This window comes from Carya illinoinensis, chromosome 14 (assembly GCF_018687715.1).
Source record: "Carya illinoinensis cultivar Pawnee chromosome 14, C.illinoinensisPawnee_v1, whole genome shotgun sequence".
In the NCBI taxonomy this organism is placed as follows: Eukaryota; Viridiplantae; Streptophyta; class Magnoliopsida; order Fagales; family Juglandaceae; genus Carya; species Carya illinoinensis.
In genome coordinates, this window is record NC_056765.1 from 25,838,295 (window position 1) to 25,849,910 (window position 11,616).

The following is an 11,616-nucleotide window of genomic DNA, read 5'->3' on the forward strand; positions in this document are numbered from 1 at the left end:
CTTCTAGTGACATCTACCCTTGATCCTGTTTGGAGGGATCCTAGCCAGGCCCTTTTAATTACTGCCACACACTCTTCTTGCTTAGCCCAAGAGGCCTCATACCTGAATATTTTCCTATGGGTGCGAGGGGTAGGATCTGTAACCTTGCTTGAGATATAGAGAGGGTTGTGATCAGAACATTAGGTGGGTAAAATGCTGACTAAGTTTGAGTCAAAATGATCATGCCATGCACAGTTTACTAGTCCCCTGTCCAATCTTTCCTTAGTAAAACTTGTTCCCTCACGATTGTTGCACCAAGTATAATGAGAGCCCACATAACCAATGTCACCAAGATTACAAACTGCAAGGGACTGTCTGAATTCTTCCATCTGTCTGAAGGATCTGGGAAGGCCACCCCACTTTTCACCATGAGAGGTAATTTCATTAAAGTCTCCCATGCACATCTAGGGGGTGAATTGGTCAGGTTTAAGATGTCTAAGTAGGGTCTAGCTTTCCTTTCTTCTTGCTGCTGTAGGGTGACCATAAAATCTAGTGACCAGGAAATGATTTGGGAAAATAGAGAATTGGACTTGAAGGGATATATGACTGAGGGAGTAGGAAACCATATTAGCTTGAGTTTGAAGTTTCCAAAAGAAGGCTAGGCCTCCACTTCGACCAATGCAGTCCACAACAAAGCTACAGTCATAGCCTAGCTTATTTCTGATGGTTTCTAATTTCTCTCTTTTGCATTTGGTTTGCATAAGGAACACCAATGATGGGGACTTATCTCTCACTAGACTGTGGAGTTCTCTAACTGTCCGAGGGTTCCCAAGCCCTCGGCAGTTCCAGCACAGGGCATTCATGCAGATGGGCAGGGCTGTCGAACAACCTCTACCTTGTTACCATACTTGAGTCTTTTTTAGGATCTCGTGGGCTTTGAAGATAGGGGTGAGCTTCTTTTTTTGTTTTTCCTGATGACATGGTAGGAGATGGGAAGAGACATGGATGGGCCATCACTTGGGTTTGGTTTGCCACAGGCCCTCCTTTTCCAATTTGTCAAATGAGGGTTAAGAAACTGAGGTTTTGGTCCTATCTGGGTATTCAGGATAGAGGGACTTACTTGTATAGTTTCTACTGCAGGAGCCATGTTGGTGTCTGTTGCCAGGTGGACTGTTTGGTCCTTGGAAGGGATGGTTTTGATAGCTACTGCATCAGACACCTCGAGACTATGAGATGCTTCCTTTTCTGACCTTTGAAGACTTTCATTGTACTTATGAGTCTGAAAGTTACCAACTCCCCTTACCTCCTCCACATCACCCTTTGAGAGCACAAGGTCACTAGGTACTGTTTCCCTGACATCATTTGACTTTCTAGAGTAGCTGTTCCCGCCAAATTCTGCACTTTGTTCATCTGAACTACCATGTCGTCCCTTGCCTGAGACCCTCCCCACTGGACTGCCTGCCTGAGGTTGGTGGCTTGATGTTTTATAAAGTGCAGTGGCTCTAAGCCAGGAGCCATATTGTGCTTGAGTTGTAGGCTGTAAACTTTCATCTATAGCCTGCCTTGAACAGCTGGAGTGGGAATGCAGGATTGTTTCACAGAGGTAGCAGAAAGAAGGGAGCCTTTCGTATTTGAAGGGTATCCAGATCCTGTTGTTCTCAACAGTTACTAGTCTTCCCCTTGCCAAAGGTTTAGAGATGTTGATGAGTACCTTTACCCGCAGGACTCCCCCCCATGCTCTTCCTTTTTCATCCACCTCTACTGTAAGGACCTTACCAACACTTGCTCTCAGTTTTTCACCCATAGTTCTATTTAGGCCTGCAAAAGGAAGGTCATGTAGTTGGATCCAGAAGGGTTCTAACTCGAACTGGATGTCTTTCAAGGCTTGCTTGCCTTTGCATTCTTGGAGGCAGATTAAACTTCTATCAAAAGACCAGGGTCGGCTAGCCAGCACCTTGTTTTTCACAGAGAGGTTTTGAAATTCAATGAGGAATTTGTTTCTGCCAAAGTCTTTGAAGGATAGACCCCCTTCGGCATTCCATATCCTAGTCATAGTTGCTTTGAAGGCTCCTTTATTTACTTCCCTTTCCGATACCACCAATGCAGCAAGACACAAGTTACTGATATCCTGTGCAATTAACAGTTCCTCCTTTGGGAGAAGTATTTCTTGTTGTTCCTCCTCCGTGAGGCTTAATCCCTTACATAAATAAGAAAGTTCCTCCTCCATTGTAGGACTAAACCTTTAATGGGAAAAGGAACTACCAACAACAGAGAACTGAAATGAAACTCTATGGATCAGCGAGATCCAAGAGACAAACTCTATGTTCTAAAGAGCATAGAGAGAAAACCTCATCTCCCAGAGAGAGGACCCATATGATCCATTATATATATATACTATACTATATATATTATAATATAATATTAGATATAGTATGATATATGTTATAGTATACATTATAATATATAACATTTATTAATAATATAATATATTATTAATATATTTTTGGAAATCCAGTCGTGAAATGTTCGAACGTAATATTTTCCCATATTCGAACGTTTCCTTCCACATTTGAATGTTATTCAGAATGACGTTTGAATGTATTGTGTATATAAGCCCAAAACTGAAATGGGGAAACATCATTTTCATGTCATTACTGTTATCTTTCCACCGTTGCACGCCACCACTAAACCGTCGCCCCTGCCACAACAGTCACAAAAAGGTAGGAATCCCTCTTTTGTCCTCTTACATGTTTTTAGTTTTTTTTTTTAAGATTTAGTAGGAAACTTGTAAACTGAACGTTAATAGTGACTGGATTTTCAACTCCATTTTTTGGCCACCACAGATTGCCATTGGCCAAATGGTCACCGTAGAAAATTTTCTTGAAGTGTATAATTCAATTCTATGGTGGAACTGGGCCACTTAAAAACGTGGTATGTAATTTTTTAGAATTTCTCTGTGTCGTAACTTTCAAACATTTTGACAGAATGTTCGAATGTACGACATTGCAAGTACATAGCCGTTATGCCTTCGACATTCGAACGTATATTTCTTACATTTGAACATTACTTTTCATAGCATTTATGTTCAAATGTTGAATATTAAAGTTTGAACGTACTACTTTCCAATTTATTCGCCGTTTTACCTTCCACATTCGAATGTGTATATTTTACGTTCGAATGTAAATCTTTATGTTCAAGCGTTAAACACATATGTTCGAATGCCCTTAGCATTCAAATGTGTATATTATACGTTTGAATATTAATTTTTATCTTTGAACATTAAACACATACGTGCGAATGTTTTATTTGAACATTCAAACCTGTGTTATATTATGTTCAAACATTAATGCAGAATAGTTTAAAATTAATACGAAAGATGCATCAATAGTACTAATAATTTTTTTTCTTTTTCTATTTTTAAGATATGGCTCATCCTTTGCATACCAAGAAATGAGAGAGGGAAGGAGCCACTCAGGACACTGCTTGGATCGAGGCTCGTACTGTTATGGTGGAGCGAGAGGTCTTGATCAATGAGTTCGACGAGCTCAGATGGGAGCATACGAGCCTCGAAAATGTTTTCATCAGTAGAGGCTAGGGAAATATCTGCACATTGAGGGGGAAGGTATACCCCTCAATGGTTCGAGAGTTCTATATAAGGATGTACTCCATGTCTCAAGATGCATTCTCTCACACCGTGATTGTAAGCGATGTTTCATTTGAGATTTCACTAAATGTCATCGCTGAGCTCCTCAGGATTCGTCGAGTAGTTGAGACATCGTACATTTGACTCTCAGATTGGCGACACAGTAGTGATTCACACATCTACATCTGCACACGACACACTCGATGCCAATATAGGCACTTCTGCATCATCTACTGGCCTAGTTGAGCCATCATTAGCCACAGATGCAAAGCGGTCAGAGGCCAAGGATATTGATTGTGTGGCTTGAGATGATGGCCGAGATGAGAATTTCTACATCCTCACCGAGAGAGACTGCACACAGATCGAGAGGAAGAATGTCTTCAACCAAATAAATATTTTCTTCCGCATGTTGCAACAAACTTGGATCTTGTGGCATACAAGACCACATTTAGTCGGATTTGAGCACATTTTTTTATACGATTGGCACGTAGAGATCCCATCGATTTGCCACTGTGCATCTTTGAGAGGATCCGTTACGAGCGCCACTCTAGCTGGAAGAGCGGGTCACAGATTAGATGAGCCCCTTCGACATAAGCACACATCAACGTAGCATTGGACAAGCGAGGAAGTATCCTCCAATGCAATCCAAGCCCGGTGTGGGAAGTCATAGTTAGCAGCCAACGAGTATATTTGTAGGAGATGAGCGGCCTACTTAGGTAGATGAGGTGATCTCATAGCTAACTGCGTATATCAATTGACCAATCATGGCTTAGAGGAGTCTGTCACTAAGATAGCCCATCGTGTAGATATCGACAACAAGAAGGTTGATATCTTGATTGAGCAGATACGGAGTACGAATTTTGTGAACAACGCGTTCATCTGAGTATTGTTTATGAAATTCTATTATATTTTATATTTTGCTTTTAATATATGTAAGGAACAATATTATTTAATATATATATTGTTTTTTAATTTCAATTATCAATCTTCTTTAATGTTAAATTTTCTAACTTTAATACTAAATCACTGCACTTCAAATATATATAAACATAAATATACATTTATATATGTATATATAAATATATATTTATATTTTACAAATTGTGTATATATAAATATATATTATAATTTTTTAGACTTGTTCACAAATTATGCACTATAAAAATCACATAATTTTTAAATTATAGTCATATTTAATTTAAATTTACAATTAATGTTCGCGTTCGAATGTTGGCGCCAAAACACACATTCGCACATAAGTAGCCTCAATGTTCGAATGTATATGTGACGTTTGAACGTAAATTTTCCCCCCGTTTGAACATCAAAAAAATCTCATTTGTCTTTAATGATGGTTTCCAAAAACTGTCACAAAAAATGCATTTTAGTGACGGTTGGGGGATTGTCACAATTTCCCAACCGTCACTAAAAAGCAATTATGTTGTAGTAAGTAACGGTAGCCATCCACAAAGGTTATAGGTGAGGGACCCCATACATAAAAATATATTGATTGTAAAATATGTGGTGGTTTCTCATTAACCAATTTAAGGCAACATTTGGATGTTGAGTTGAGCTGAACTGAGTTGAGTTTTTTATAAATAGTAATGAGTTGAGATGATGTAGTAAGTTCTGTACAACCCATCTAAGATGTATCTTGATGTTAAGATAAGTTTAGTACTACTTATTGGAAGTTGAAAAAATTTTTGGGGCACATCAATGATTGTAAAGTTGTTATAATGATTAAATAATTAATTTATTAAATCATTTATTAATAAATAACATAAATCAAACATAATTTCCCTCAATGCAGGTAAAAAAATTACAACAAAATAAAAACAAAATATTCCTAGCACTATAAACACATTTTTTCTTACTCTAAATTTATAAAAACAAAATAAAATAATTATTAATAAAATTAAAACAGTATCATGTCTACATTTTATTATATTATTTATTTATATATTATTAATTAGCAATTAAAAAAATACATGTAAGGTGGAAGAAATTTTTTTTTTTGAGTTGCCAGCAAATTGAGCCTCATTCAATTCAACGTTGAAGACATTTGTCTTCTACTCAAGTGAGCTCTCAGCCACTAGAAATGCGTCGTGGGTTTGCTAATTGGGAAAAGAGAAATAGAGAGAGAAAGTCAGTGGTTCCCACGAAGTTACTTTTTGAGGAGAAAAAGGGAGAAAGTCAGGCTTTTTCTTTTTGTTTTGTCCATGGGTCCCAAAAAGTCTCAAGTTGAAATGGTTTAAATGAAGATTCACATATGTTTGAATGTTGGATGAAGTTTAAAATTAAGCTGAGCAAAGATGCTTCTAAGATCCAAACTAGCCATAAACAGCAGTTTCTTACTCTTTCCAAAAGGACAATGTAAACAAAAGAATCTATCTAAAGCTCTACTAAAATATATAAACTGGGTGGTAGAGAATGGAGTACTGAAGCTGAAGAGTGACCAAGCTGAGAGTGCCAAGTGCTTATTGAATGGCTAATGCTTGCAAAACATTGAGAGCGACCATGAGAGCATTGGGGAGAGAAACCACATGGAATGGGAAAGAGGCCATCCTTAAGAGGTCCACTTAGAAGAGTCTGCCCTGTCTTCAGATCCTCAACATAAAAGCCAGAGGGAGTGAACACGAAGATACAATTATAATCATTGGTAAATTGTGCCACCGAAAGTACATTTTTACGAAGAGAAGACACCACAAATAAATTATGAAGAGGAAGACTTCCAAAATCAGCTTGAAGAGCATAAGTCCCCACAACTTGGAGAGAGAGAAAACCGATCATAACAAAGTTAGAACCACTGTAAGGGAACATACCTTGAATAAGATTATCGTCAGGAGTCATATGATTGGTGGCACCTATGTCAGGGTACCATGCATCATCATATTCATTGGAAATATGCATGGTAGTCATAACATGTTGCATAATCAGCCAAGCATTGATTAGCGTTATGGTTAGGGATACCACATTTGAAGCAGGCAATCTGTTTGCCGCTACGACCACGTCCATGAGAAGGTGAGTCAGAGCAGGCATTATTATTGGTATATTGGGGTGTGGCGTTGTTGGGTCCACACCCTCTAAAAGATTGACCAGCTTGAGTGTTTGAAACCCAACCACGCCCTTGAGAATTTGAAGCAATAAAAGCAATGGGTGCTGGTGCATCGGTGGCAGAAAGATGAAGTTCAAAGTCCAGCAAAAGACCAACCACATCATCAAGAGAAGGTGCGTCTTTATGATCATCAATAATGGGTTCATACTTATATCCCAGCCCTCGAAGAATCCATAAAACAAGGTCATCGTCATCAAAAACTTTGTGAGTAGTAGATAGTAGAATAGCCAACATTTTTGCATACTCCACATATTCAGCAACACTTTTTGACCCTTTCTTCATAGATTGAAGCTCAATTTTGATGTCTTGAATTCAAGCTCGAGATTGAGACCCAAACTCGGTCTCAATAGAATGCCAAAGGGCTAAAGAAGAGTCCTTACCAATAACCAACGGAAGGATAGTTTCAGAAAGTGAGCCAACCAAGGATCATTTGCTTGTGGTCTGGGTTTGTAGTACCGTCGACGGTTTGCAGGGGAATGAGAATTGTTCACATGACGAAACCGAGGAGATCATAACTATGCAATATGGGGAAGCACCTGCATTTTCCAGATGAAATAGTTATTGCGATGGAGCTTGTTCGAGATGTCTTGGCGAATGGATTTAGCGTTATGGGAGACTGAGGTGTTGGAAGTGGAGGACTGGTATGTAGCCATAGACGAAAATTTGATGGGATAGAAAATGGTTAAGCAGGTGCTTGGAAAACGCTAGTCTCATAGAGAATATTGTATAGAAAATAACTTCTAAATTCCCCTCACTTTGCGTGGGATTGGCTGGTGTATTATATATTGTACAAAGAATCATTTATAAGAGACAAATTATTTGAGTTTGCAGTATTCAAGGGATTACGATCAATCTATTAAAGAGAGGAATCAATCAATAGTCAACTGTACTGTTATGGAAAACCGTGTTGTTATGAAAGGTTTGCTGCAGCGAAGGAGCACACTCTGTTATGGAAGGTTGCAGTGGGATCAAAGAATAAAAGTGCCACTATCTCATTGAGTTGTTGTTGTCGTCTTACTTTTATATTTTTTTAATTATTTTTTATAGTATTTTTCAAACATGGGAAGTCCACTAGCTGTTGGTGATTATTAGTTTTTTACTTAAATTTTTAATAGGTTTTTCGAAAACGGGGAACCCAAATAGATATTTGGCCTTTGATTCGAGCTCTAAGCTCTAATTGCCAACTCCAAACTTTGATTAGAGTCAGATTCTGACTTCCATTAGAGTCAACGTCAGAGCTAGAAAATACCTCCAACTTCAGTTTGAGTCGGAGTTCAGAGGTGGGCTTCTCAACTCTGTCGAAGTCAACACCCACCCTAACATGGGAGAGATGTTCCCTTCTATAATTGCTTGGGTGCAAGCCAAAGCATCAGTTTGGATAATTAGGTAGGAGATGAACTCGATCGCGTTGGGTGGCGAGGAGAGACTAGGACATTTAGAATAGGTGTTCCCTTCAATAATCGCCTGGGTGCGAGGGCCGAGCATCGGCTTAGATAATCAGGTGAGAGGTGGACTCAACCTCGCTGAGTGGTGAGGAGAGATTGGGACACTTGAGAGAGGTGTTCCCTCCTATAATCATCGAGGTGCAAGCGCGGAGCAGCAGATAATCAGGCAGGAGTTGGACTCATTTGCATTGGGTAGCAATAAGAGACGGGACACTTGAGAGATGTATTCCCTTCAATAATCATAGGGGTGGGAACACGGGGCATCAACTTAGATAACTAAGTGGGAGGTGGACTCAACTATGCTACAACTGTTCTTTAAACGGGATGATTTTGAGCAAAAGAGGGGACTATCCCCCATCCTTGATACATCCCTACTCCCAAGCCATCGAGCCTTTGCTCGACTGATTTTCAGTCTAGCTTTGGGCGATTTTAGGTAGATGAGCCAGTTCCTCTCCCATCAGCTACTTCGTCTTGTGCAAGCTATTCTTCTTGCCCTTTAGCTCCGACATGTAGCATTCCCTTGCCATCACTTGTTTGTCAAAAATTACCCCTACACCATTCTCTATTAGGAATTTTATCTTTAAATGGTATGTCGAAGTCACCATCTTCAAATGCCCAATTATGGAGTTGTACGAGTAGTGGGCCTTGACCATAAGGAAGTCCCCCATGGCGGTTGTCGTGAATGTTCTTGGCCGATGGTTACAGGTAGGATTATAGAACCTAGTGGATGCATTGCCTTGCTAGAGAATCGTCTTAGTGGCATGGGAGAGGCCGTAGTCAATTTTGGTTGATTCCCATTTTGGTGAAGGCCTCCCAGAAGAAGATGTGGGCTGATCTGCCGTTGTCTATCGATATCCTCCCAGTCATGCTTGAGTGCACCTTTCGCGGGGTGGTGTCGTTGTCGCCTCTTCTCTCGTGCTACCCCTTCCTTGCCTTGGACTCCTTTTCATGGGCTTTTGTGCTAGAGCCCCATTTGGACCTACTCATCTGCCACTCTACTTCTGTGCGGCTTGGACCTTTGAGGATATATTCAGCATTGACAAAGTCATCCGCCCGGTCCATGAAGTCCCGCAAGGTGGCCTGGGTTCTTCTCACTATTTCCACCATGAAAGGGCTCCAGAGCCAGATGCTGCTCAAAAGTGCTGCTAGCATGATCTTCTCATCTTGATCATCCATAGTCATTCGCTCTTTGTTGAATCAATACAAATACACCTTCATATTCTCGTCTTCCCACTTTGTCCTCGGGAGGAGATAGGTAGTCGGGTGCATTCTCTTTTTATTAGCCATAAACTGTGTTAGGAATTGCTGAGCTAACTCTTCAAAGTTGCATATGGAAGTCACAAGGCTTTGAACCATTCTCAAGCAAAGCCTTTTAGTGTCAACGAGAATGCTCAGCACGTGATTTTCCTAGAGAAATCGTGCAGCATCATATAGGTCTTGAACATCTCTAGATGTTCAGTGAAGTCTTTGGACCCATTGTACATCTCTACTTTGGGGGCTCTAAACTTAGGCAAAAGTGGGACTTCCATCACTTTAGCTTTATAAGGGAGGTTTGTGTTGTTGAGCAGCTAGTCCACGGAAGCCTATCCCCCTATTCTCTTCATCATTTCCTCATATTTTCTCATCAGGTTGCTTAACTCGTTGCTCATCCTCTTCCATTCTTTGTCTTCTGGCAGTACCCTACCTACATTTTGTAATTCCTCCTCCATCCTGTTCGATCCAGCTTTGTTCGGCACCCTCTCTAAAATCAACATTTCTCCCGCTGGAGGGCCTCCATGTTTGAGGCCATTTTCTTCACACATTCTTCCATTTATGCAAATCTCCCTTCCATGTTTATCGAAGTAGCTTCCTATCTAAGTGTTGCTCAGGATCACATCATAGCTGGTATACCAAAGGCACGGTGATGCTGTTAAATCAAAAGAAAATGATCTCATAGACAACACCAATTGTTAGGATGTGTTTTGTAACCACCAGCTTCGAACCGTACCCTGAACCCTATAAAAGAAATAAAATGGGGTGGTTGGTTGTGTCTGGGACACATCCGATGCTCAAATCAAAAGACAGTTTCTGTGAGAGAGAGAGAGAGAGAGAGAGAGAGAGAGAAGAAGAAGAAGAAGAAGAAGAAGAAGAAGAAGAAAGAGAGTTAGGAATGCATATAGGGTTATCAATCCTTCCCCTTGACCTATGCCTTCTTATTTATACTCTTGTTCCCTAATGGAAGTCTGATCTCCCTATCATTGTAATGATCTCTTTCTGTTCTTGACAGCATGGCACCACATTTAATGCAACCTTTCTTGTCAGTGATAGGAACTCAACCTTTGGTACTAGCCATTCGATGTTGCATTTAATGCGGCCAATCAGGTCGGACCTTCCCTCATTAATGTTGCACGTTTGAGAATGTGTCGCACAGTTCTTCTATCCTAGGTCGGCCTAGGTTTCCTCCTCTTCGTTTCCTGGACCTCTAAGTCATGGGCCTTAGGTTTTGATAAAGTGAGCTGGGCCTCCCTGCTAGTACAAAAACTTCCTACCATTCATTAATTTAAATGCATAGCCCTAAGTCTAAGCTCAAACTGGAACATCAATTTGATTTCCTCTTACAACTCTATCATCCACTAACTTATAATCTCAATAAACTCAAAAATTAAGCAATCTAGACATCAAATTTTTACATTAATCAAGAGCTTAGAGGAACTTACTTAATTTGTAAAGTTAGGAGCTCTTAACACCTTCTCTTGCAACTAGGTAAATTTAGATATTGTGATAGCTTGGGGCTTTAAATCGTCGTGTTTGTGCACAAGGATAATGAGAGAAATTAGAATATGAAAGAGAGAGAAAGAGAGGAGAGTCTCGACAGGGGATGGAGAAGAAGAAGGAAAGTGACCGAATTAATGAGGTCGAAAGAGAGAAGAAAAATTTGAAGTATGAGGTGGCATTAGCTAGGTTTTCCATTCAGTGCATTTAGTGAGGCACTTACATTGGTAGGGAATAGGTTTATTCTATTGGGCTGCCAAATGTCATTCACTCTCGTCTGCTCTCGACTATCACAAGTATATTAAGGAAGATTTTTTTTTTTTAATAAGAAATAGTTGTGTATTAGAACTGAATTGGATGAGTTGAGATTATTGTATAAGAGTCGAGTTCTAAAATTTAGTAGAGCTCGACTTGATTTGTAGAAAATCCAGACCGAGCTCAACTCGAAACTCCAAAGTTGATCAAGATGAGCAATAGGCCGAGGATGAATAAGTAGACCAAGAACTAAGAAAAAGAAAAAGAGAGGAGAAATTTGACAGGGCTAAGCAACTTATTTTACAAAGATTCTTGCAGTTAGGATTCTTACCATTGTTGTGGTATATAGCAACATATAATTGTAAGAAAATCTTGCAAAAATCATGGAGTGTAAACATGTTGTAGTATTTACATCATGCAAAGTTGTAATG